The following is a 24,838-nucleotide window of genomic DNA, read 5'->3' on the forward strand; positions in this document are numbered from 1 at the left end:
GTTAACGCATAGTGGGGAACCAAGATACTTTTAGGGGCTCATGAAAACGTTTGATTTTAATTTATTTTAAAATCAGGGCTGGGTGCAGTGGCTCACACCTGTAATCCCAGCACTTTGGGAGGCCGAGGTGGGAGGATTGCTTGAGCCCAGGAGTTCAAGACCAGTTTGTGCAACATGGCAAAACCTCGTCTCTACAAAAAAAAAAAAAAAAAATTAGCATAGTAGTGCATGCCTGTAGTGCCAACTACTTGAGAGGCTGAGGTGGGAGGATCACTTGAGCCTGGGAAGCGGAGGTCGCAGTTAGTCAAGATAGCTCTGCTGTCCTCCAGCCTGGGTGACAGAGTGAGACCCTGTCTCAAAAAAATAAATAAAATCAAATCAGAATGAAAAAAATAATAATCACAAGTATGTAAGAACAAATTCATATACTTTTAAATTTTATTTTTAATGAAGAAAGGAGCCCACAAAGACAAAAATACCCCTGGCATTTCCAGGCACCACAAGAGTCACAATGAGGCCCTAGTAAGGACACTGATTCAGTCGAGGTTCATGTATTCACACCGAGTACTCCTGGAAATTTTCATATTTTAGAGTTATATATTGTGCAAGACTTAGTCTTTGATTTTCTAGTTTTTTCTATTTATACTAACACCTCAGAGACCTAATACATTTCATGGCCTTTGTTTACTGTCTCTATGGTAACGACTTCCAAGTCCCTCTCTATTCTCGTGTTGGAGTTCTAATTTTGTACTTCTAACTGCCTGTTGGGTATTTCCACCTGTGTATCTCATCGCTAGCTCAGTTAACAAAGACATCGCTGAGCTCACCATCTTCCCCTGCTCTTCGGTTTTCTCTCTTCAATTTTCCTGTCTGTTAGAGTTCCTGCTAATTCTATAGTCATTAATGAGCCAACCACGAGCTTATCTCCTTCTTCATCCCCTTATCTGAGGACCTGATTGAGCCTCTGGTCCCATGCCCACTGCCATCCCTATTGGAGTCTCGCTGCCGGTCCCTCAGCCAAGCATCCTTACCTCTCATCGAGCTCCACATGCAGACTCCTGACTGACTTCTCTGCATTCCAGCTTCCTCGTGCGACACATTCCTGACCCTCCCTGAATTGATCTTTGTACTGCTTTCATCATTTTCCTCCTCTGCTCCATAATTCCTCCACACTTCAACCCAAACTCCTCACCCAGTTTAGAAAGCTCTGCTCACGTGGTTCCCCACACTGTAGCCAATGCATCTCCCAACACATTAACACCCACCAGAGGTAGTGATTAAGGAGTCCATTCACTCACGAACTAGACTTGCTGTCTTAGTCTTTTGTTCCTGCTCTTTCATTCATTCATTCATTCATTCATTCATTCATTCATTCATTTATTCTGTTTTGGGGTAACTACTCTGTCCCAGGCACAGACACCTTAAATGTTCCTCTATTACCTATGCCAACCCTATACAGCTTTCAAAGCTCAGGACAAGTTCCAATCCATGAAGCCCAGGTCTCCCTTCTATCACAAGTCTTTTTCTTCTGAACTCCTGGGACGCTTAGAGACATTGTCAAACATTTAGGACTTAAACATGTGACGTGAGATTTCCTGACTGTGTCATGCATGCTGTCCAGTCTGACTTGTTGGAGTTTCTGCAAAGGTCTTTACAGAAGATCTGTCTTTTTAGCACTCAGCTGCATCTGGCATCAAGCCCTGGATGGACTAGTGGTATGCTAACCCATTGGTTATTAATCATCGCCACGATTGTTCATGTGTTTACTATAGTATGATCCAGGCATTGACTACACCAGGCACTTTATGAGGTTGTTATTATCCTCCGTTTTTTACAGATGAGGAAAGTGAGGCTCAGAGAGGTTAAGTGACTTCTCCAGTTTTACATAGTTTTGAAGTGGCGGAGTGAGAATTTGAATATAGGTCCGACATAATTCAAATATTGTGCTCTTGACCACTTAACTAAATTAACTCTACTTCCTGATTGATTCATATATGTTCAAATCCACTCCTCCTCCTCCTAGTGTCATTATGTTTGTTTTTTCTCTCCTTTGTATTTTTAAGGCCTGCTGGTCTATCCTTTCAAGGTTCTACACTTATGCTGGACCCACTAAGCTGTCCTAGAACATCATAGTAAATGTCCACCAGATGTTAATTATTTGAGTGAGAATGGTTGTGAGCATTGGGATTCACATGTGGGCTCCCCCAGCCAGTACCCTTCTCTTTTGCAGTAGCATATTTTGTAGATTAAATAAAACTCAAGATTTAAAAAACCAAATTAATAAATGATCAATAGAAACAGAAATTTGGAACGCAGAAGTAGCATTTCAAAATGAACACCTTATAGGTAAAAGCTCACAACCAGGAATTTCTTCAGTTGGGTTTACAGCAATGTTATATCACTAATACTAGGTTTCTCTCTATATGGCCAAACATGTAAAGCCTTCATATCTGATTATGGAGCACATCTAGACTGCTAAAAAGCTTTCTATAATATTAATAAAATCAAATAATTAATAACAATTAAATTGCATAATCACAGCAATTTCATTCTGAGAATGTTTTGTGACCTAAAAGCAAATCCTTGAGATATTTGCGCAGAAGCGTCATGGCAAAACAGAATCTGCAGTAGAACTATGTCATCTTTTGGTTCTAAGTTTGCCCTGTCATTGCTGGCGGACAGCAAGTATTTATGTGCTTGCTAGCTCTTTAGTGGAACCGGTCTTCTGTTTTCACTGTTGCCTCCTGTGACACAAAGTGCCACCTATCTCCCAAGGTTCTTTCTTGGTAACAGAACTCTAGTTTTTGGCTGGACTCATTTCCCCAGTGGTAGAGGCTGCTGGCTGGTCATGCCATGGGCCCAGGTCGTCTTCTTCGGCACAACCAGATGCCATTTCTCAGCCTCCCTTGTGGTTATGTGCATGGTGTGCTTGAGTTCTGGCCATTACTGAGCTGAAGCGATGTGTCCCTTCTACTCACACTTCTGTAGTCCTGGCCTACAGAAACCCATGATGGTTCTCTATGCTCTTTATCGTTCTACAGCTTAATGCAGATAAGTAACAAGATATTGGAAGACAAGTGTTGAAGATAAAAGAGGCACAAGACAGAAGAAACCCGGGTCCTTAGATCCCTGCTTGAAGGAAAACCACTTGCCAATCCAGAACATCATTTTGGACTTCATATGAGTGAGAAGCAATCCTGTATCATGTTTGAGCCATTAAGTGTATTTTGGTTGTTTGTTCCGATAGCTGTAAGTATCTTACTAACGTAGACATCATAAGTGAAAGACCATGTTTCCTCACCTCCCCTGCTAAGTGTAACCATGTAACTAAATTCTGGCCAATGAGATGTAAGCGGAAGTGTTTTGTGTGACTTTGAAAGAGGATGCTTCAGGGAAGCTGATTTGGACGGGATGGGAACACTTCTGTCTTCTTTTGCTCCTTCTCTTTTATAGTCCAGAACTCAGACAAAATGTCAGGAATTGCTCTGACCGTCTTGCACGTCTGTGGATGGGAACCATTTTCTAAGACAATGGGGTAGGGTGATAGAGAAGACTAGGTTTCTGATGGACGTGGAGCTGTTGGGCCCATCTGGGATCCTTAACCCCGTCCACAATGCTTTTATGTTAGAGGAATCTCTTTCTTGTTTAAGCCTCTATTTTATTTCTCATAGAGACACACATTCTTTCTATAGGAGCACAAGTGACCATTTTAATATTTGAATCAAGTTATGCCACTTCTTGGCTATGAATCCCTTCATGACTTCATGAATCCCTTCATGATGAATATTTCTATATTTGAAATATAGAATCGAATTTATATTTCTACCATGGTTTATGAAGCCCTGCTTAATTTGTCTCCTACCTACTCCACTGACCTCACTCCAATTACACTGGCCTGCCTTCTGTTCTGCTGTAGTGACTGATCATTCACCTCCATGAGGCCCTACTGCCCTACTGAAGATGTCACCTTTTCAGAGAGGTTCTCTGACCTCCACCTACAATAGGCTCTCCCAGCTTTCGTCTGTCTCACCACCCTGTTTATTTTCTACATGGCTCTGATCACGGTCTTTAATCATCTGGCTGATGTATTTATTCATTTGTTTGTCATGATCTCCCCAACTAAAATGTAAGCTCCGTAAGGCAAAGATGGTCTCCCATACAACACAGTGCCTGCTGCATAGGAAGCGCTTATTACATTATGAAAAACACAGCAAACGTGTATGTATATTTGAATATATATAAACACTAGATGTATGTGCATGTGTACATATATACAGTTAACCTGTGACTAATGCAGGGGTTAGGGTGCTGACTCTCCATGCAGTTGAAAATCTGACTTTTAATACAACTTGGTTTTTGAGTTTATAGTGTGTGGATTTCTTTTAAAAAACCTGGCCCTGATTCTAATGAAAGAAAAAGTGGAATTAAATTTAGCCATTATTAAGGATCCAACAAATCAAATATAAGTCACAGTGAATACTAAAATTTTGAGGTGAAAAAGAAAATTAGAACTGGAGATAGACATTACAGTGCCGTCCCAGAAAATGGCAGTATCTAGCCCATGAGAGAGTTTCTTTCATGTTTTTTTCATTGCATGCACTAAACATAGTGATTGCTTTTTATCTTTTTAAAAAAATCTAGGCTGGGCGCAGTGGCTCATGTCTGTAAACCCAGCACTTTGGGAGGCCGACGCAGGCGGATCACGAGGTCAGGAGATCAAGACCATCCTGGCTAACACGGTGAAACCCCGTCTCTACTAAAAATACAAAAAATTAGCGGGGCGTGGTGGCGGGCGCCTGTAGTCCCAGCTACTCAGGAGGCTGAGGCAGGAGAATGGCGTAAACCCGGGAGGCGGAGCTTGTAGCAGTGAGCCAAGATGGCGCCACTGAACTCCAGCCTGGGTGATAGAGCGAGACTCTGTCTCAAAAAAAAAGAAAAAAAAAAAGAAAAAAATATATATAAATCATTATTTGCTCTCTGTTCAAAAATCACTCAGCCATATAGAATTTCCTGCTGAAGAAAATTATGATATAAAAATTTTAAAATTACCCCACCACTTGTTTGTTTGTTTTTTATCTCTGTCAGTTTGTTACCTTTATTCCTGAAAGAAAGACTCAAGACTCATGTAATACTCTAAAATAGGTATTAACAGGAAATGTTCCTGGACAATGTGGGTTTGCAAGAGAAACAAAGAATTTATTGTTGACTCGATTACTAGCTCAAAGTAATCAGAAATTCCATGAAAGACACTGCAAGTTGACCTTTTAAAATTACTTTAAAAAGCTGAGGTTGATTTGTATTTCTTAATCAGCATCTCAGAACAATGTACATTCTTTCTGCATAGTGTTATGGGCATCTGGGGCTTTGGCTTGATCAACATCCACTTCCTCCTGTGATACCAAGCCCCTAGTTTTCTTTTAAAGAACCGCCCCTCCCTGACTCTCAGTCTCTGTTTTCTGGTGGGGTTGACTCTTACCCCTAACCCCAGGGGTGGGGCATGTGGTTCAAGTCTGGTCAATAAGAATTTTAACCATGCTGATGGTTCAGGAATGAGTATGTGTTACATGCTGAGCTTATCAGAACCAATATTGTCAGCCCCAGGGGTTATGCTAGAAGTTTTGGAAAGGATAAATTCCCTTCTGGGGTGGTTAAACCTATAGAAAATTAGCCTGGAGCTTCTGGTGGACATCTTGTCAAAAAATAGTTATTGCCTGCTTGAGAATGAAATCAAGAGAGAGGAAGGCAAAGCTAAAAAGCCTGGAGAAAATTCCTGAAGACATTTTTCAAGGATCTGGAACCACCCTTCAACTTTTTTTTCTTTCTTTTAGAGACAGGGTCTTGTTCTGTTGCTCAAGCTAGAGTACAGTGATGCAGTCATGGCTCACTGCAGCCTCAACTCCTAGGCTCAAATGATTCTCCTGCCTCAGCCTCCCAAGTAGCTGGGACTACAGGCATGCACTGTGCCCAGTGATTTTTTTTTTTTTTTTTTTTTTGTAGAGATGAGGTCATGTTATGTTGCCCAGGCTGGTCTTGAACTCCTGGCCTCAAGTGATCTTCCCACCTTGGTCTCCCAAAGTAACTGACTTACATGCATGAGCCACTATGTTTAGCCTGAGCATTTTCAGGTACATAAACAAATATATTGCTCTTATTTGAGTTTCATTTCTCTCACTTGAAACTGAGAATCTTAACTATACACTTAATTTGTTACTAAATGAATTAGGATATAAAGATTTTTTGAAATTACTTCACTACAAAATTTTCTGTAACTGGAAGAAAGATGGCCATTCCTCCCCAAAAGAACTCTTACGACTTGTATTCATTTATCAGAAAATACAGTTTCCTTTTGCCTATATACAATCTAAAGATTTTTTAGTATACTTGTTTAGTTGCCTAAATGTTCTTTATATGCTTGTCTTGTCCTTGCAGTTCATATGAGGTATTATGTCACCAATGAGCAGGGACTATGATGAATGTGTCTTTAGAACACCCAATGAAGTGCCACTTGCCACAAGAAGGTAAGTCACAATTTCTGATGGCAAGAAAAGGCAATCATTCTTCCTATAGTTTTGTGCATAAACCGTCCTGCCTCTCTGCTGGGGACCACCTATGGGGAGAGGAAAACTTCTCCCTCATGGCCATCCTTTCCCAGCACAACGTTAGCTCCTGTTGAGACCAACGCCTTACCTGGAAAATGCAGAGTGAAGGGGTTAGGCCCATCAAAAATTTCCATTCATGATGTTGGGTCAAGCAAGGCATCACATAGAATCAATAGAAACAGAAACACCACCACATGTGAAGAAGGAGCCATGCTGGAATGAACGAGGGATGTGGTATGGGTGAGTTACATGGTACGGAGCACAGGAGCTGACTGCTTTGTGCTCTTCCAGGTGGGATCATTACTTGCCAGCCTTCTAGCTGATGCCAGTGACAACAGCACGACAGGCTGAACTGGATTCTTTATGACTATGTATTCATTAGGGGGAAAAAGCACTTCCAATGCAAATGACGGAAATGGAAACAAGATGTGCACTCTGCTGCCTAAATGAAAGCTCTACCAGGTAGGCCGTTCACACTCAATTAAGAGTAGCCAAACAGGGTCTGTCAGGACAGTGGCTGCAACCCCTGTCACAGAGAATGGACAGTGAGAGGTCCAAATGGATTGGGGGGCATGAATGGCACCTGACTTACGGCAGGAACTCAGCACTTTTACTGTCTTTGCCGCTTCACTGGAACAAGGAGAAAAAGACATTAGGATGAAGGATAATGTATGATACACACATAAAGATGAAAGCGAGAGGGACACATGCAATGTCACTTATTGGAAGGACCACTTTAGGCTGCTCTGTCCTCTCTCCCCTTAAAACATGCTCCACATTGTTTTAACCATCTGTGGCCCACTCTGGAGCTCAAGGAACTGTGGCCTTTCTGCTTTATTGTGAGCACAGCCATATGAAACTGCAATCTGGCAGCTGAAGGGGAAAGTACTTTTACTGTCTCTGCTGAGAAAGGGTTTGGATGAATCGAATCCCCTGTTATGCATGAAATTGTACCCCCTGGAAAGCTCTGTTTATGACCCAACCCACGGTACCTGTGAATGTGACCTTATTTGAAAATACGGTCTTATAGATGTAATCAAGCAAACATGAGGTGACAGTGAATTAGGGTGGGCCTCAGCCAACATGACTGGTGTCCTTATGAGAAGCAAGGAAGAGACATAAGGAGAACATGGTATGACAATTGAGACAGAGATTGGAGTGATGCATCTACAAGCCAAAAAATGTCAAGGGCTGTGAGCCACACCAGAAACTAAGAGAAAGGCGTGGGACTGACCCCCCCCCAGAGCCATCAGAAAGAGTCTGACCCTGGTGACACCTTGATTTTGGACTTCTAGCCTCCAGAATTGTGAGAATAAATTTGTGTTGCTTTAAGCCACTCCATTTGTGGTAATTTGTTATGACAGTTCTAAGAAACTAATCCACCCTGCTAAAGAGTAAATGTCCGATGCAAAACTCACTACATGGATGAAAAGGCTGAGATATTCCGAAGAGTCATAATGAACTGTGCCATCATCTACAAGGAAGTGCAGCTCTGCAACAATTCAAGATAGATCCTGGAGGCGTGGCAGGACAGATGTGCCCACCAGACCAAGAGCACTTTCAGGACAGCATCATGCCTTGTTCTCCTCCACATCCCTCCCTCTGTGCCTGAAAACCAGAAATGCTCAATTAAATGTTGAAAATGTCAATGAATTCATAGGAAAACTATCTCAGATAAGTGATTAACATTATTATTATTATTATTTTTTTTTTTTGAGACAGAGTCTTGCTCTGTCACCCAGGCTGGAGTGTAGTGGAATGATCTCGGCTCACTGCAACCTCCACCTCCCAGGTTCTAGTGATTCTCCTGCCTCAGCCTCCTGAGTAGCTAGGATTATAGGCACTTTTTTGCATTTTTAGTAGAGACAGAGTTTCATCATGTTGGTCAGGCTGGTCTTGAACTCCTGACCTCGTGATCCACCTGCCTCGGCCTCCCAAAGTGCTGGGATTACAGGCGTGAGCCACCACGCCCGGTCATGATTAATGTTATTTTATGATGCCATGTGAGTCCTTACCATCACCTTCCATGAAGACGTGACTGACAAAGACATCCAATTTGATGCTTTCATTGGAGAAACCCACCCTTGGCCATTGAAGGGCACAACTTTGGGTTTCTTTGAGATTTAATCTGGTCCTTGGAGTCCCAAATGGCAGATGTGACCAGTAACAGCTTTTTACAAATCTTCAAATCCCACTGACACTGGGATTCTGCCCCTCAGATGTGGCTGTGGTTTTTTCATTGGCAGGGCAGGATATGTTACTCTCCATTTAACATCGGCCCACCCAAAGTGTTAGCCTGCTGTTTCGTACATGAATCCATCTTAAATGCCTCCGAGTCTCCAGGCGAAGGGTGCTGCCATCAGCAGCAGCCAATAAATGAAATAATACCAGATATAAAATCAGCCACAGTGGTCTCCTGGAGGTAAATAGAGCACAGGGGCGTTTTATTTACTGAAAGGCCAGAATGGCGATACCTGTAAATGTTGAATGTGAATGTGTTTTATAAAGTGTAAAGGGCTGTAAAGAAGTCAGTTATTATGTTTATTATTGCTCCTGCTCTGTACACTTGATCAAATGACAAACCCAAAGACTCACTTCTCTGGGCTCCGGTTTCCTTACTAAAATGAGGGAATTATGTTTAATATCCCAAGGTCCCATTTTTTTTTTCTTTGACTCCATGAATCTATCAGCAGGAACTTCCATCCAAGTTCCTGAAATGTGGGAATATATTTGGTGATGCTGTTTACATATAATATTAAATTATTTTGCATAAATTTTTCAGAATGTGTTTTGTATAATATCGAAGACGAAGGGGGAAAAAGTAAGGTAAGATGGGAAAGTAGGCCATAAGAAAGGATTAGGAGAAACACTTAAGAAAATCTACCTATTATTATAATTAAAATTCAACTTACCTGGAAAGGGGAGGAGGGTATTTATGATTAACATGAATATAGTCTGTGCTCATTGCAAAGTAAATTTTCAGAAAAAAAGGGCAAAATCTGATTATTTTAATCATCAGATTAAATGAAATTAGAAATCCTACCTACCTTTTAAAGTAAACAGCAAACTTAATATTTTACTACATAAAAGAAACAATTGAAATAATCCTAACTTCAGGTTATCGTTGCATGTAACAGAACACCGTATTTGAAAATGATCGTCATTGAGTTTTTTGGATTCAGCAACTTTTTCTGTGGCTAAGAATGTCCCTTGAGTTTCCTGAAATCTGCTAGAATGCTGGGAAGAGCTGTGCAGAAATACTTCCAAAGGGTCAGGAAGTAATTTAGGATTTTGCATTCAATGGAATCAATCTTTCTTGTGTATTTTTACTTACCTTTTTAGACAATAGGCCAATGATTGTAGGGTTTGTTCTAGCCTTGAAACCAATTCTCTGCGGAGCAACTCCTGTTTCCACAAAGGGTGCATCAGGATGCACAGGACCCCGGATCGCAGGCCCCACGTGTGAACGAAGCAACACAGACCATCGATAACAGAGACCTCTCTAGGGTGAGTTCTCCTGAGATGCAGGGCACAATCAACAGGACAAACAGCCCTAAAGATGACAAATGAGTATACTGGCCTGGGCTGGACGAAAAGAGGCAAAACCAAACTTGTTATTTCTCTCCATAACTTCCTTTTGATCTCAAATACCATGTGTTCTCACTTACAAGTGGGAACTAAACAATGGGTACCTTGGGCACGAAGATGGAAATCACAGACACTGTAGATTCCAAAGTGGGGAGAATGGAAGAGGGGCAAGGGTTCAAAAATTACTTGTTAGGCTGTTAGGTACTATGTTCACTTTTTTGTTTGTTTGTTTTTTTGTTTTTTGTTTTTTTTTTTTTTGAGATGGAGTCTTGCTCTGTCGCCCACCCTGGAATGAAATGGCACGATCCTGGCTCACTGCAACCTCCGCTCACCAGGTTCAAGTGATTCTCCTGCGTCAGCCTCCTCAGTAGCTGGGACTACAGGTATGCGCCACCACGCCTGGCTAATTTTTGTATTTTTAGTAGAGGCACGGTTTCGCCATGTTGGGCAGGCTGATCTCAAACTCCTGATCTCAAGTGATCCGCCTGCCTTGGCCTCCCAAAGTGCTGGGATTACACATGAGAGCCACGGCACCTGGCCTATGTTCACTATCTGGGTAGCAGGTACACTAGAAGCCCAATCCCACTATTATGCAATATACCGACGCATATGTACATACACCTCCTGAATCTAAAATAAAATAGAGATGCAGAAAAGAATAATTCAAAAAATATTTTGAGAAATGTATAACAAGAGCCATAAAAGTGTTTATATTCCCTTGTCCTAGTAATTCTGCTTGTGGATATTTATCTTAACAAAATAATCAGAAGTGTGTAAAATGATTTATGGATAAGCATGTTCACTGAAGCATTCCTTAGACTACAGGAAAAATCCCCAGTATACAAAAATGAGGAAACACTTAAATTCATCATAGTCCATTCGGATGATGGAATGCTATGTAGCTATGTAAAAATCACATTTTCAGAGATGGCTGTTGATCAGTGAAAATGCCCAATCTATAACATTCCGTGAAAAAGACAGATATACAGCCATATTTTCCATATAATTATAATTTTAAATATGTATGAATGTGTGTGTATATATGTGAAAACATTGGAAAGAAATGTACTAAAATGTTAACTCATTATCTCTAGGTGGTAGAATTATGAGATTACAGGTGATTGTTTCTGGTTCTTTATATTTTTTAGTGTTTTTTTTGTTTTTTTTTTTTGAGATGGAGTCTCACTCTATTGCCCAGGCTGGAGTGCAATGGCATGATCTCAGCTCACTGCAACCTCCGCCTCCTGGGTTCAAGTGATTCTCCTGCCTCAACCTCCTGAGTAGCTGGGACTATAGGCGTACACCACCATGCCCAGCTAATTTTTGTATTTTTAGTAGAGACAGGGTTTCACCATGTTGGCCAGGATGGTCTCGATCTCTTGACCTCATGATCTGCCCTCCTTGGCCTCCCAAAGTGTTGGGATTACAGGCATGAGCCACTGCGCCTGGCCTGTTTTTAAGTATTTTAAGATTTTTCTACAATGACTCTATATTGCTTTTAATGTCAAAAGTCTCAATAATTTTGAAGGTTGTGGTATTTATATACTTTTCTTTAAAATGACGAATGTTCTCCCTAAATCAGAAATGTGGACACTGTGTTTTGGCTTTAGTGTAGTGAGGTGGAGTATTATGACTAAATACTGTGTTTTCAAGCATTAATGACTCAAAGAGCAAGTACTTACAGAGCACCTACTATTTCCATCAACCAGTGTTATCGAATACTTACTCAATAAGTGTTGGCCTCTGACTTTACACCCAGAGCCAGGAGACCACAAAAAAGCAATAATGCCAGGTCTGCAAGGTGAACGCGAGAAGCTCCTGTTCTAGGTACTTGTGACTGTCCTGTAATGCTAAAGAATGAACCATTCCCAAAGATTTGGCAAACTCGCCAAGCTTACTCCCAAGGAGTCTAACCTTTCCCCAAGTATCTAGTACTCAGGCCCACCTGCTTAGCCTGGTCTCACTGAAGTGTGGAGGCAAAGCATTTGCAGCTTCATCATCTGCCATTTTGTCTCATAAGGAAATTGTGTTAGTCTAAGAGGCTTGGTGTGTTATATGGTTGTACAGCTTACTGCTTTCTTAGCATTCTGTTTAAGTGCTGACAACTTGATATTTTCATCAATGGTTGCTATATTTCTCCATATGTTATGTTGACAGGCTAATAATTTCAGAAGTCAATTTCTCTCTCTCTCTCTCTCTTCTCCCAGTTTACGTATTTCTATTTTCCAATTCCTTTATCTGCATTTTGTAAATATCTCAAAATAGTAGAAGGCAGGGCCTCTGGGATCACTTGGCCCAATCCCCATATAATTGGATCCTTAGGGCTTGCTATATCTTTAAAGAAATTGAGGTCACCTTTTGTCACCAAGAATGAAACACCTGTTGTGTGACTGATGGAGATCTGTATACAGAGCACATTGCCCAGGCAGGTATGATTTGGTTACAGACAGCCTCTTGGTGTATAATAAAAGTTGGGATCAGGTTGTACACATTTTGCTTACTGTAGCAGAGAGCTCTCCATAAACAGAGAACTGTCTAAACGGGGTGGTTGGCCACAGAAGCTGCCCAGGGATGAACCTCCTTTCCACATTAGCCCATGGCCTTTCCAGACCTGAAATTTGAGTTGCATGTGAGTCACTTAGACAGGCCATCTGTCAATTATTAAGCGCCATCAGTGGGCCCAGCAATTCCATTCTTCGTAGTGCAAAGGTCCTCCACACACTCCAGGTCTATACCATCAAAGTGGCTATTTTTCTCAACTGATCTCTGCCCTTTAAGAAAATGGGGGTCATCTATTTCCAGGGATCACTATTTACTCCCGATTGTCAGATGGTGGAGCCCAGTGGTTAATAAACAACCTTGTTTTAAATCCCATCTCAGTTGTTTGCAAGCCATGTGTCTTTCAGAACTTTACTTAAATTTCTTGAGCCTCAGTTTCCTCACTGGGGTGTGATCAAGTGATAATCAAGTATTTGTACTTTAGCCCTGTACCTCGCTGATAGCAAGCCCTCAGAGAAGAATTAACTTAGAGTTTTTATACATTCCCTCCAGTGCAATGTTCCTAACACACAAGGGGCATATGTGTGTATTATGCGTGGGAAGAAGGAAGGAAGGAAGGAAGGAAGGATGCAATTGATAAGGCTTGCATTCAGCATTTCTGTAGTCTAACTCTCTTTCCTTAGGAAGATCTGGATGTGCCAACATTTCTTATATATCGTGTGGAGGTGACTTCCGTTTTTCTTTCAGCCCTTCATCACTTGAAAGAGCATTTGGTGATAATGAGCAGGTTTTGAAGTCTGTGAACTAAATTAAAAGTAAAAATAAATGGGATGGTGAAATTTTGTTTGTGCCTTAAGGGAACTCCCTTTTACCCTCTCACTATGTTGATGATGTAATGTTTGTTCTAATATATCATCTAACAATTCCCTCCATTCATTTTTTTCTCCTTATTTCTTCTCCTTTCAAGTAACAGTATCTTCAACAATCGTTCAGCTGTTCAGAAACTTAAAAATCATGAGGCGATTCTTAAAGGATAGGAATTCATATTGATTACACAACGTGTAATCCCACATCTATATACTGGCAAATGGTGGCACAAACACCATAAAATCTCAGCTTGCTTTGTAGCCATTCTGGATTGCTGAGTTCTAGGTAAGTAAGAGCTGGTCCTTCAAAGCACCAAAAGAAAGAAAGAAAGAAAGAAAGGAAGGAAGGAAAGAATGGAGGTGAGCAGAGAGGGAGGGAAGAAGGAAGGAGAGGGAGGGAGGGAGGGAGAGAGAGAGAGAAAGAAAAAGAAAGAAAGAAAGCAAGAAAGCGAGCGAGAGAGAGAGAGAGGAAGGAGAGAAAGAGAGGAAGGAGAGAGAGGGAGGAAGGAAGGAAGGAAGGAAGGAAAGAAGGAAGAAAGGAAGGAAGGTGAGAGAGAGAAGGAAAAAAAAAGAAAGAAAGAAAGGAAGAAAGAAAGAAGAAAGAAAAGAAAGTAGGGAGGGAGGGAGGAAGGAAGGAAGGAAGAAAGGAAGAAAAGAAAAGGATTTTGGTAGAAAATTTTCTAAAATGTAATTCAACCGCCCCTGCTTTCTTAAAGAGTGGGGGAACTTTATTTAACAACTCTTTTTTTCGGTCTTAACATCATCACAAAAAGAACTGATTTCACTGCTATTGGATAAAAAAATAATGGGTTTAGGCTATGGTGGGGGAGAGAGAGAGAGAGACAGAGAAGTGAGAGAGAAAGACACACACACACACACACACAGAGACAGAGAAAGAGAGAGAGAGAGACAGAGAGAGACATACACACACAGACAGAGAGAGACGCAGACAGAGAGACAGAGAGAGACACATACAGAGAGAGAGAGACACACACACGCACACACAGAGACAGACACAGAGAGAGAGAGAGAGAGAGAGAGAAATATTTGCCTGCACACCTGAGAGGTCCCAATGACTGTGCCTTCTGGAATTCTTGTGCCTGTCTGTTTTTTGCACCTTTTTTCTGTTGCTCTCTTCTTTGGGCCATCAGCAGTTACTTCTTGTTAGTGTGCAAGACTATGCAAAGCCTTCTCCCTAATGCTGATTTTCTATTTCTAAATTGCTACGGGCATGGAGAAACTCACACTGGTTAGGGATATGTGTACAATAAACATAAATGCTTTCCAAGTCAGGAACTGAGGGCTGGTTCTTCTCTGAGAAAAGTATAAGAAAAGTGTTTCTCAAGTGTTGTTTTATTTTTTAAAAAGTCATTGTTTCCAAGCTATTTTCTAGATATGAGAGGTTAGCAATGGCTCAGTTCTATGTAAATAAAAATATATATGAAGTATTGTCAACCTACCCGCCCCACCCCTGGCAGAGATTTGTTACTCAAATGCTTACATTCAAATGATATATATCTTTCTTGCCCTGAAGTTTTGAAAATTTTAATAGCTCCATGGATTGAACTGACACGAGAGAAAAATATTTCAAGTCTCTTTTAGTAATTTTTATGCTCATAAAAATGTTTCCAGTGTATCAAAGGCAAGTTTGAACTCAGAGAAGTAATATCCTCCAAAATCTATCTCAGGGGCTATCTCCCTACTGATGACACTTTCCTCTTTTCCCAATTGGTTTATAAAACTCATTTTCCAAGTGGGCAAAGGACATGAATAGACACATCTCAAAAGAATACATGCACGTGGCCAACAAATATATGAGAACATACTCAATATCACTAATCATCAGAGAAATGCAAACTAAAACCACAATGAGATACCATGTCACACCAGTGAGAACGGCTTTTAAAAAGTCAATAGGCCAGGCGTGGTGGCTCAAGCCTGTCATCCCAGCACTACAGGAGGCCAAGGTGGGCGGATCACGAGGTCAGGAGTTCAAGACCAGCCTGACCAATATGGTGAAACCCCGTCTCTACTAAAAATACAAAAATTAGCCAGGCACATTGGCAGGTGCCTGTAGTCCCAACCACTCGGGAGGCTGAGGCAGAAGAATCACTTGAACCTGGGAGGTGGCAGTTGCAGTGAGCTGAGATCACACCACTGCACTCCAGCCTGGGAGACAGAGCGAGACTCCGTCTCAAAAAAAAAAAAAAAAAAAAAAGAATTACAGATGCTGGCAAGGATGTGGAGAAAAAGGACTGCTTATACACTGTTATTGGGAATGTAAATTAGGTCAACCCCTATGGAAAATAGTATGGAGATTTCTCAAAGAACTAAAAATAGAATACCATTTGACCCAGCAACCCCAATACTAGGTAACTACCCAAAGGAACAGAAATCGTTCTGTCAAAAAGGCACCTGCACTCAAATGTTTATTGTTGCACTACTCACAATAGCAAAGAGGATGGAATCAACCTAAGTGCCCATTCGTGGTGGGCTGGATAAAGAAAATGTGGTACCATGGAATATCCTGTGGCCCCATGGAATATTATGCAGCCCTAAAAAAAGAATAAAATCATATCCTTTGCAACAATATGGATGCAGCTGGAGGCCATTATCCTAAGTGAATTAACATAGAAACAGAAAACCAAATGTCGTATGTTCTCACTTATAAATGGGAGCTAAACAATAGGCATACGTGGACGTAAAGATAGAAACAGTAGACACTGGGGATTCCAGAAGGGGAGATGAAGGGAGTGGGGTAAGGGCTGAAAAACTACCTATTGGGTACTATGTTCACTATTGGGGTGATGGATTCAATAGCAGCCCAAACCCCGGCCTTATGCAATATACACTTCTAACACACCTGCATAAGTATACCCTGAGTCTAAATTTTTTTTTTAAGTTAATTTTTTAAAAACTCATTTTCCATGACTGGTCATTTCTATTTAAGATTCTGTTGGTGAAAACTGCTATCTAGGCAGTTGCCAGTCCTTCAGGATTTCCAAGCAGAAACCATAATGAGTATTAAAAATCAGTGGGCTGGGAGCTCTAGGTCCCCAAACACCTTCACAGTCAACCATGTGCTGTTTCTGATTGACAACCCACAAGCAGGGGTACACTGCGGGGGTCCGCCAGACCAGAGCAGATTGCAGCCAGGCTGGCCTTCCTGAAAGATACACACACTGGTCCCCAGACCCTGGGAGCCCCCGCTCCCCCGACTGTTTATGTTTGCTATCACACACTGAGCAATCATGCGGTACACTTCACAGTCAGCAAGTTTATCTTGAGTTAAAGTTTGACCAGTAGAAACCAAGTTGTGTTTACCCCCGTTCTACAGCAAGTCATGTGCAAATAGCACCTGTGAACATTTTTCAGCACACATTCTGTACCCCCTCCATGGTTCTCATGGCAATGAATGTTGCGGGGAAAGCCAGCAAGTGTCAAATCTTTGGCAAATGTTAAAATCCTCTCCGGAAATGATTCACAATTACTGCCATCAGGGTGCATGGGTAATGACCATCTTTGTCATTAGCACACGTTCTCTCTTCCCCAAAATGCAAACTCAACCCAGTAACCCCTCTACTAAACAGATTAGGAACTCTGAATGCTGTGACAAATATTTTCTCACTGTAATCAGAATAATCTACACTTATTTTTTTTTCATTGTTAGAATTTAAAAGGATTTTTATAGACTGGATTTCACAATACTTTCCAACTGTTGTATTTCATATTTATGCATTGGTCACAATGTGTTAAGCACTATTCTAAGTGCTTTCAAACATTATTAATTCATTTATTCCTCCTAACAACTTTGTGAGATAAGTACAATTACCCCATTTTACAGATCTGCAAACTGAGGTACAAAGAGATTCAGTAATTTGTCCAAGGTTACATACATTGCTAGTAAGTGGTAGAGCCAGTGAGTTGAACCCAGGCCCAGACGAAAGCAAGTATATACCCATTTTCCATGCTGCCTTACTATGTAAATATAAGTATTGGTAATACTGTCTCTTTTTTTCCAAATAAATTGAAGCTGATTTTTAAAATATTTACTATATTAGTTTGCTAGGGCTGCTATAACAAAGTACCCTAGACTGAGTGGCTTAAACAATAGAAATTTATTTTCTCACAATTCTGGAGGCTAGATGTCTGAGATCAAGGTGCCGTCGGGTTGGTTTCTCTTGAGGCCTTTCTCTTTGCCTTATAGATGGCCACCTTCACCAGTTCACCTTACACAGTCTTCACCCTGAGTGCATCTGTATCGTAATTTCCTCTTGTTAACAAACACCAGTCATATAGGATTCGGGCTCACAGTAATGACCTCATTTGAACTTAATTACCTCTTTGAGACCCCGTCTCCAAATAGAGTCCCATTCTGAGGTTAGTGGGATTAGGGGTTCAACATATGAATTTAGGGGGACATAATTCACTATAACATCTACCACATGGTCATAATGTGCTGGCTACTATATAAAATGTCAAAATGTTGAGCTCCAAATTCTTTAAGAAGGCACAGTATTCATCGTGGACATTTATTTGAATGACAAAGTGGACACGGCTCTTGTTTCTTTCCTAGATGGTTGACTTGACCATGTTCTCCAATTTGAAGTGGGTACTATGACCGAGGCATAGTGCTTGCCATTGTTTCACCTTGACTTCCTCACTTTGTACACCAAGGGTGAGAAACTATTCATCTCTCTCTATCATCTATGTTTCATCTCTCTCTCTCTCTTTATCATCTATCTTTCATCCATGTAGCTATCTATGTATCTATTGATCTATCCAACTATCTGCCTGTCAATCAGTCATCTCAATGGACCACAAATTAAGGAGTGAAGTAGTCATCGTGTTAGTATGAGTGTCTTGGGCATGTCTTTAAAAAGACTCCATTTTAGTTTTCTCATTATAAAATGTATCTCTTAAGCCAACTGTAGAAAGTATGACTTAGTATAAAGGGAAGGAGCTTTATGGCAGGAAATCTAAGGTAAGCCATCTTTTATGACTAGAAGTAAATCCCTGGGTACAGGGAAAAATCAGAGACGTGGAAATAATAGACGTGTGTATATGTAAGTATGAGATATTCATCTCACAGCGCCTGTCATGTAGGCGGTGATTTAAAAATATTAAAGGAAGGAAAACAGTATCCTGTCCCAGTTTTTTCCAACAAATGGCATAAACAGATACCTGCAATGATTTAGGTCCCTACAATGATTAAGCACATGTAACACTATAATTTTACTTCTTATATAAAAGCAAATATTATCCTGCCTCTCCTACTTCTAATTCTAATTCCCCAAGTAGAGCATGTCCTTCTTAACTGTGTTCATCACTTCTGCAATTACTGTGAATGTGGAAGTGCTATTTAAATAAATTTTAGAGCATTGTACAAGTGTTAGCATGAATGTTAGCCACTCCTTTCCCTTCTTTTGGTTTTGAATCCCAGGAAACTAAAAACAAAATTGGACATTTTGGACAATGAAGTTGCCAGGATAATGCTGAGTGAACTATGGCAATTCTTTGTTAACCCTAGTGTTATAATAATGAGGTTCAGCATTTGTTTTTTAAAATTTCAAAATCTGTGATCTTTTAGCAGATGTTGGGCTCAGTTCAGTATCCTTCAGAGTGATGGTTTTCCTTTCTTGTAGGTTATGCATGCCATGATTGAGGAACTGCCTGTGTTCTACCCTTCAATGAATGGATAGAAATGTAGATCCAGAAAAGAAAAATGTGCCCTTAAGTTCCTCAATATTTTGGGAAATTGCCAAGTGGTTACTGTAGTAGATTACAGTATTGTTTGCAATTATTTGTCCTTTCTCCTTTAAAAGGATTATACATCCCTGCCTTAGACCCCTTATAGGTAAGTGTACTTCCCTGTCCCTATCAGACTTGGTCATGTGATTTTCATCCACCAATGACATGTGAGTAGACAAGGTACATGCCACTTAGGAGCAGAAGCTTTAAATGTGATCGTGTGGTTCCACTTGGTCTCTTGCTCTTCTGCCCTCTTCCAAGAGAAAAGTATTTTCCAGATAGGAGCTGCTCCTTCAGCTGTATCCTGGGATGACGAAACACATGGGACAGAGCCATAGCAGACTCATAGCCTACATGTATCATGAGCAGGAAATACATTGATGATCTAACTACTGAGATTTTGGGGGATTGTTTATTATGCAGTGAAGCTGACTAATACAGTTACACAAGATTTTGCTGAGATTTGCACAGATAAAACAAGGGAGGATGTGAGTGCAAGAAGACGTTATACTTCACAGTAAGGGCTAGTTTCTAAACATGAAAGAACACATAGCTTATGTAACATGACATTTGTTGGAGAATATGCTCTAGAAAATCATGATATCACAGATATATACTAAATATCTGAAGGAGATTAAGGAGAAAACATTTCCAGCAGAGGAGTTCTTTAATATAGACAGAGCTTGTTTCAGAATTGGTATCTTCCTGAATATTTGGTTTATGTATATATTTTTACATATATATATGTGTGTAATTACTCAAACATAGTATCATTTTAAATTTTTACTCTCTAAACCCCATTTTTAATGAGTTCTTGATCTTGCCAACTAAGGTTCTGATAACATTTTTCAGAAGTGTACAATAGGTTACAGATTATAGCTCTGCACGCCAGGAGGTTTAGTGGTAAGTGTTTACTGAATGTAAATATTACAAGGAGAAAACTGGAGCACCGTGATAAAACTTGAGCTTAGAATAGTACCTGGTATAGAGTAGATGCTAAAAAGTACTTATTGATTGACTGAGTAAATTATAATACTGTAGAGTTTAGGTAAGATAAGGGGTAACATTTGTCCTGAGGTTTGTTTGCTGTTTATTTAATTATGAATTCTCTCCCTTCTCATCCCGTAAAGACTCTGGCTCAACTCCCTCTGGAGGAGTGAGGACCTCGTATAAGTCACTTTCTTTTTCTTTGTTTTCCTACACAGAAAGTGGGAATTGTAAGAGTGAGAAGAAAATGTTTAAAATGTTTGGAGAACTTTTGTGCTTTATAACTGTATTCCCTTGCCCCTTTTCCCCACTTGTTGAGTATTTGTGGCTTATTGCTGTTGTTTCTGTGATTGACTCGAAGTCCACTCTGATGGCTCCTGTTCTGCTCTCTACCTTATGCTGTGCTGGCATGCCTATGAGTGGGAGACCCCAATTCATAGTCTCAAAAGCTGTGTTGGAGGACAATGAATGGAGAGAATGCAGTCCTTGAAATTTGGAAATAGGTGGGATCCAAAGAGTACCCCAATATAGCATTTGCTTATTGTTCATAAAACAGTTGTTGAATGCATGAATATATACTTTTTGAGACTGTAGGGATGCTTGTACGAAGAGCAGCTGAACACCTGGCGAGGATAGCAATTATTTGCATGTGTCCAGCTGTGTGCCTGTGCCAGGGCTAAGTCTCCTAGGAAACCAGAGTATCACCACATTGTGAGCCTGATCTCATGACAGTGGCAAGCAGTTTAGTTTCCTGCCTCCACCAGAGTGAGGGCACACTTGGTGTTAGTAAATTTCATAAAAATAACATTTTAGGTATTAAATAGATTTTAATTAAATGAATTATGTATTTCTGAAATTAAATAATTAACAATAATAAACCTCCTCATTTACCCTCAAATATTGAGGTAGTAAGAGAAGAGTAATCATTTAGGTTTATGCCTTTCTGGATATCAGTATTTAAGAGCGCCCAGGAATGGCTGAAGTTGTCTTTTCTCTGTCTGAACCCCCTCCAGTAACTTGCATGCCCTGTAAAGGCAGAAATTACACATGCCTGGTTCACTGCTAGGTCCTTAGTTACTACCTTGGTTCCCATCTTGTTATAGGCACTGATACAGACTCAGTGACTGCTCGATGAGCTGTACTGAGAGGGCCCAAAGCCATGACAGGCCTAGCCCACATCACTGCTTGGCAGGAGCTGCTCCTAAGTCAGTGTTGCCTTGGGGAGTCTGAGAAAACACCTAGGTGGATAAATTAGTACATTTCTGGCCAAAGGGCCTCACTGAAATCTCACCATAAATTAGTTCCAGGAAAAGAGCACTTAAGGTGACTCACGCCTGTAATCCCAGCACCTTGGGAGGCTGAGCCAGGTGGATCACTTGAGGTCAGGAGTTCAAGACCAGCCTGGCCAACATGGCAAAACCCTGTCTCTACTAAAAATACAAAAATTAGCCAGGCATGGTGGCGTGCGCCTGTAGTCCCAGCTACTCAGGAGGCTGAGACAGGAGAATCACTTGAGCCCAGGTAGTGGAGGTTGCGGTGAGTGGAGATCACACCACTGCACTCTAGCCTGGGTGACAGAGCACGACTCTGTCTCAAAAAAAAAAAGAAAAGAAAAGAACACTTGATATTTAATGTTACACATGGACAGATATCTATAATATTAATAAGACCTTCCATTTGTTGAGCGATACTATGATTTAAACACTGACATTAATTCATTTAATGCTCACAAGCACTCTATGAGGTCTTTTGTAGGCTGCCTCTGCAATGGCCCTGTTGATCCTCACCTCCTGGCATTCACTTCCTTGTATAATCTCTTCTCCTTGAGTGTGGACTGGATTCATATACTTGCCTTGAATGAGTAGAGTATGTCGAAGTAATAGGATGTCCCCTTCAAGATCAGATTGTAAAAAAGTCTGTGACTTCTGTCTTTGGTGCTCCAGCTGCCATGCCATGAGCCACCCTGTAGAGAGGTCTATGTGACAAAGCACTGAGGGAGACCCCCAGCCAACAGCCAGTGAGGAAGTGGAACCCTCAGTCCAACAGACTCCATTGGATGGAATCCTATTGGCAACCACATGCATGGACTTGGAAGAGGATCCTGCCCCAGTCACACCTTCAGATGGGACTGCAGCCTCAGACAGCAGTTGGATTGCAACCTCATGAGATACTTTGAGCCAGAAGCTCCTGACTGAGTCGTGCCTGGCTTCATAAACCACAGAAGTTTTAGCTAATACATGTTTATTGGTTGAAGCTGCTAAGTTTTGGGGTAATTTATCACACAGCAATAGATAACTAATATAGGTAGGTACTGGTATTATTTGTGTTTTACAGAAGAAGAACCTGAGGTTTAGAGAGGATAGGAAATGATGCAGCCAGGATGTGAACCTTCAAATATGACTCCAAGGACTGCACAATTGATAACTAGAATCAGTTTTGGATAATGTTAAGCACATTACTGTTGTTCAGTCCAGCTTGGTACTGTGCAGAAACTTTGTGGTTCCAGACTTTAGAAAAGCTAGTATGAGCAGACAAAAGGATGGTTTCCCCCAAGCCAGGTAAACATTTTAAAAGATACACAAGAAAAAAATTATAGATCATGCAGCAACAATAGAGCATTAACATTCCATTTCTAACAAAGATGATCTTAGTATTAGTCAGAGTTCTCCAGAGAGACAAAACTAATAGGAGATAGATGGATGGATGGATGGATAGATAGATAGATAGATAGATAGATAGATAGATAGATAGATAGATAGACAGACAGGAGAGGATTATTAGGGGAATTGGCTTATGTGATTATGGAGGCAGAGAAGTCCCACGACAAGCTGCCCACAAACTGCATGCCCGTAGTGTGGCTCAGTCCAAAAGCCTCAGAACCAGAGAAGCCAATGGTGCAATTCTCAGTCTGAGGCCAAAGGCCTGAGAGCCCAGGGTGTCCTGGACTCTAAATGCTGAAAAGCCTGGAGTTCTGATATCCAAGGGTAACAGAAGCAGGGTGTTCCAGGTGCAGGAGAGAGAAAGAAAGAATTCTCCTTTCCTCTGCCTTGTGGTTCTCTATGGGCCCCCAGCTGATTGGATGGTGCCCACCTACACTGAGGGCAGATCTTTCCCACTCGGTCCACTGACTCACATGCCAGTCTCCACTGGAAACACCCTCAGACACACCCAGATTTGAGGCTTTACCAGCTCTCTAGGTATTCCTTAATCCAGTTAAGACCTAAAATTAACTATCACAGCTTCCCTGCCTTCCAGTCCACCACTCAAAAATAACCATTCTCAGCAGTTCCTTCTGTTCTCTATTGCCTCAAAATTATGCAAAACACAGCAAATGTGGATGTACATTTGCATATATAAAAATATTGTGTGTGTGTGTGTATGTGTGTACACATATATATATACAGTTGACTCTAGAGCAACATGAGGGTTAGGGGCACCGATCCCCCAACACAGTTGAAAATCTGCATATAACTCTTGACTCCCCTAAAACATAACTACCAAAAGCCTATTGTTGATCAGAAGCCTTACCAATAACACAGTCAAGCAACACCTATTTTGTACGTTATATGTATTAGATGCTGTATTCTTAGAAAAAAGTAAGCTAGAGAAAAGAAAATCCTAAGGAAGAGAAAATATACTTACTATGTGTCGAGTGGAAGTAGATCATCCTAAAGGTCCTCATCCTCATTGTGTTCATGTTGAGTAGGCTGAGGAGTGGGGAGGAAGAGGAGGGACTGGTCTTGCTGTCTCAGGGATAGCAGAGGTAGAAGAAAATCTGTGTATGGTGGACCTGCACAGTTCAAACCCATGTTGTTCAAGGGCGAATTGTGTACACAACACCACACACACACACATACACACGAGTATGCACAAAAATTTGGGATCATGGTTATTTCTATTATTTATTGCTACATAACAAATCACCCCCAAACATAGTGGTCTAAAACAGTAGCAAGCGTTTCTCCTCAGTCCTGGTTTCTGTGGGTCAGGAATGTGGAAAGAGCTCAGCAGGCTGGCCTGGTATTGCTTGTGCAGGGGCAGGCAGGGACTAAAGCTGGAGCACCTGGGCACATCTCTCTCCCCATCATCTTTCCACTTGTGTTAGTTTGGGCTTCCTCATAGCATGGTGATCTCAGGCTGCCCACTTAGCCACTAAAGGCTTAAGAACAAGTATCCTAGCAACAAGGCAGAAGATGCATCACTTTTTATAGCCTAGACTCAGTATCATATATTATCATTTCTCTCCTCCCCTATTGGTCAAAACAACCACAAAACTTGCCCAGTGTGAAGGGGATTTCATCTCCCAATGGAAGAAGTGTCAAAGAATTTGCAGACAAAGTTTTAAATTTCCATAATGATATACTCATACCACTCTAATGTAGAGTAGGTGCACACATCCAAGAAAGTCTCTAAAATAATTCAGGGGTATAAAAATATAGTAGAGCTTATATTTCTTTGTTTTAATTCACCCCTTTTGCTTTATTTTTGTATCTCTTTATGTACATATACATGTATATGTTCTATAAATAAATAAATACATTGGGGAAT

At 40.9% G+C, this 24,838-nt stretch overlaps 1 long non-coding RNA gene across 4 annotated transcripts; it reads left to right on the forward strand.

The window, feature by feature from the left end:
* The first annotated feature begins 220 nt into the window (after positions 1-220).
* Positions 221-22,551, forward strand: LOC103880675. Of its 4 annotated transcripts, XR_002519072.2 has the most exons (6): positions 221-3,249; positions 6,430-6,518; positions 6,891-7,061; positions 9,975-10,106; positions 18,129-18,230; positions 22,234-22,551. It is a non-coding gene; the product is annotated as an uncharacterized LOC103880675 (long non-coding RNA). The 4 variants fall into 4 exon arrangements; XR_002519073.2 differs by lacking the exon at positions 18,129-18,230; XR_002519074.2 differs by lacking the exons at positions 18,129-18,230; positions 22,234-22,551 and adding an exon at positions 10,449-10,500.
* The last annotated feature ends 2,287 nt before the right edge of the window (positions 22,552-24,838 follow it).

The sequence above is a fragment of the Papio anubis genome, chromosome 1, assembly GCF_008728515.1.
Source record: "Papio anubis isolate 15944 chromosome 1, Panubis1.0, whole genome shotgun sequence".
Classification (NCBI taxonomy): Eukaryota; Metazoa; Chordata; class Mammalia; order Primates; family Cercopithecidae; genus Papio; species Papio anubis.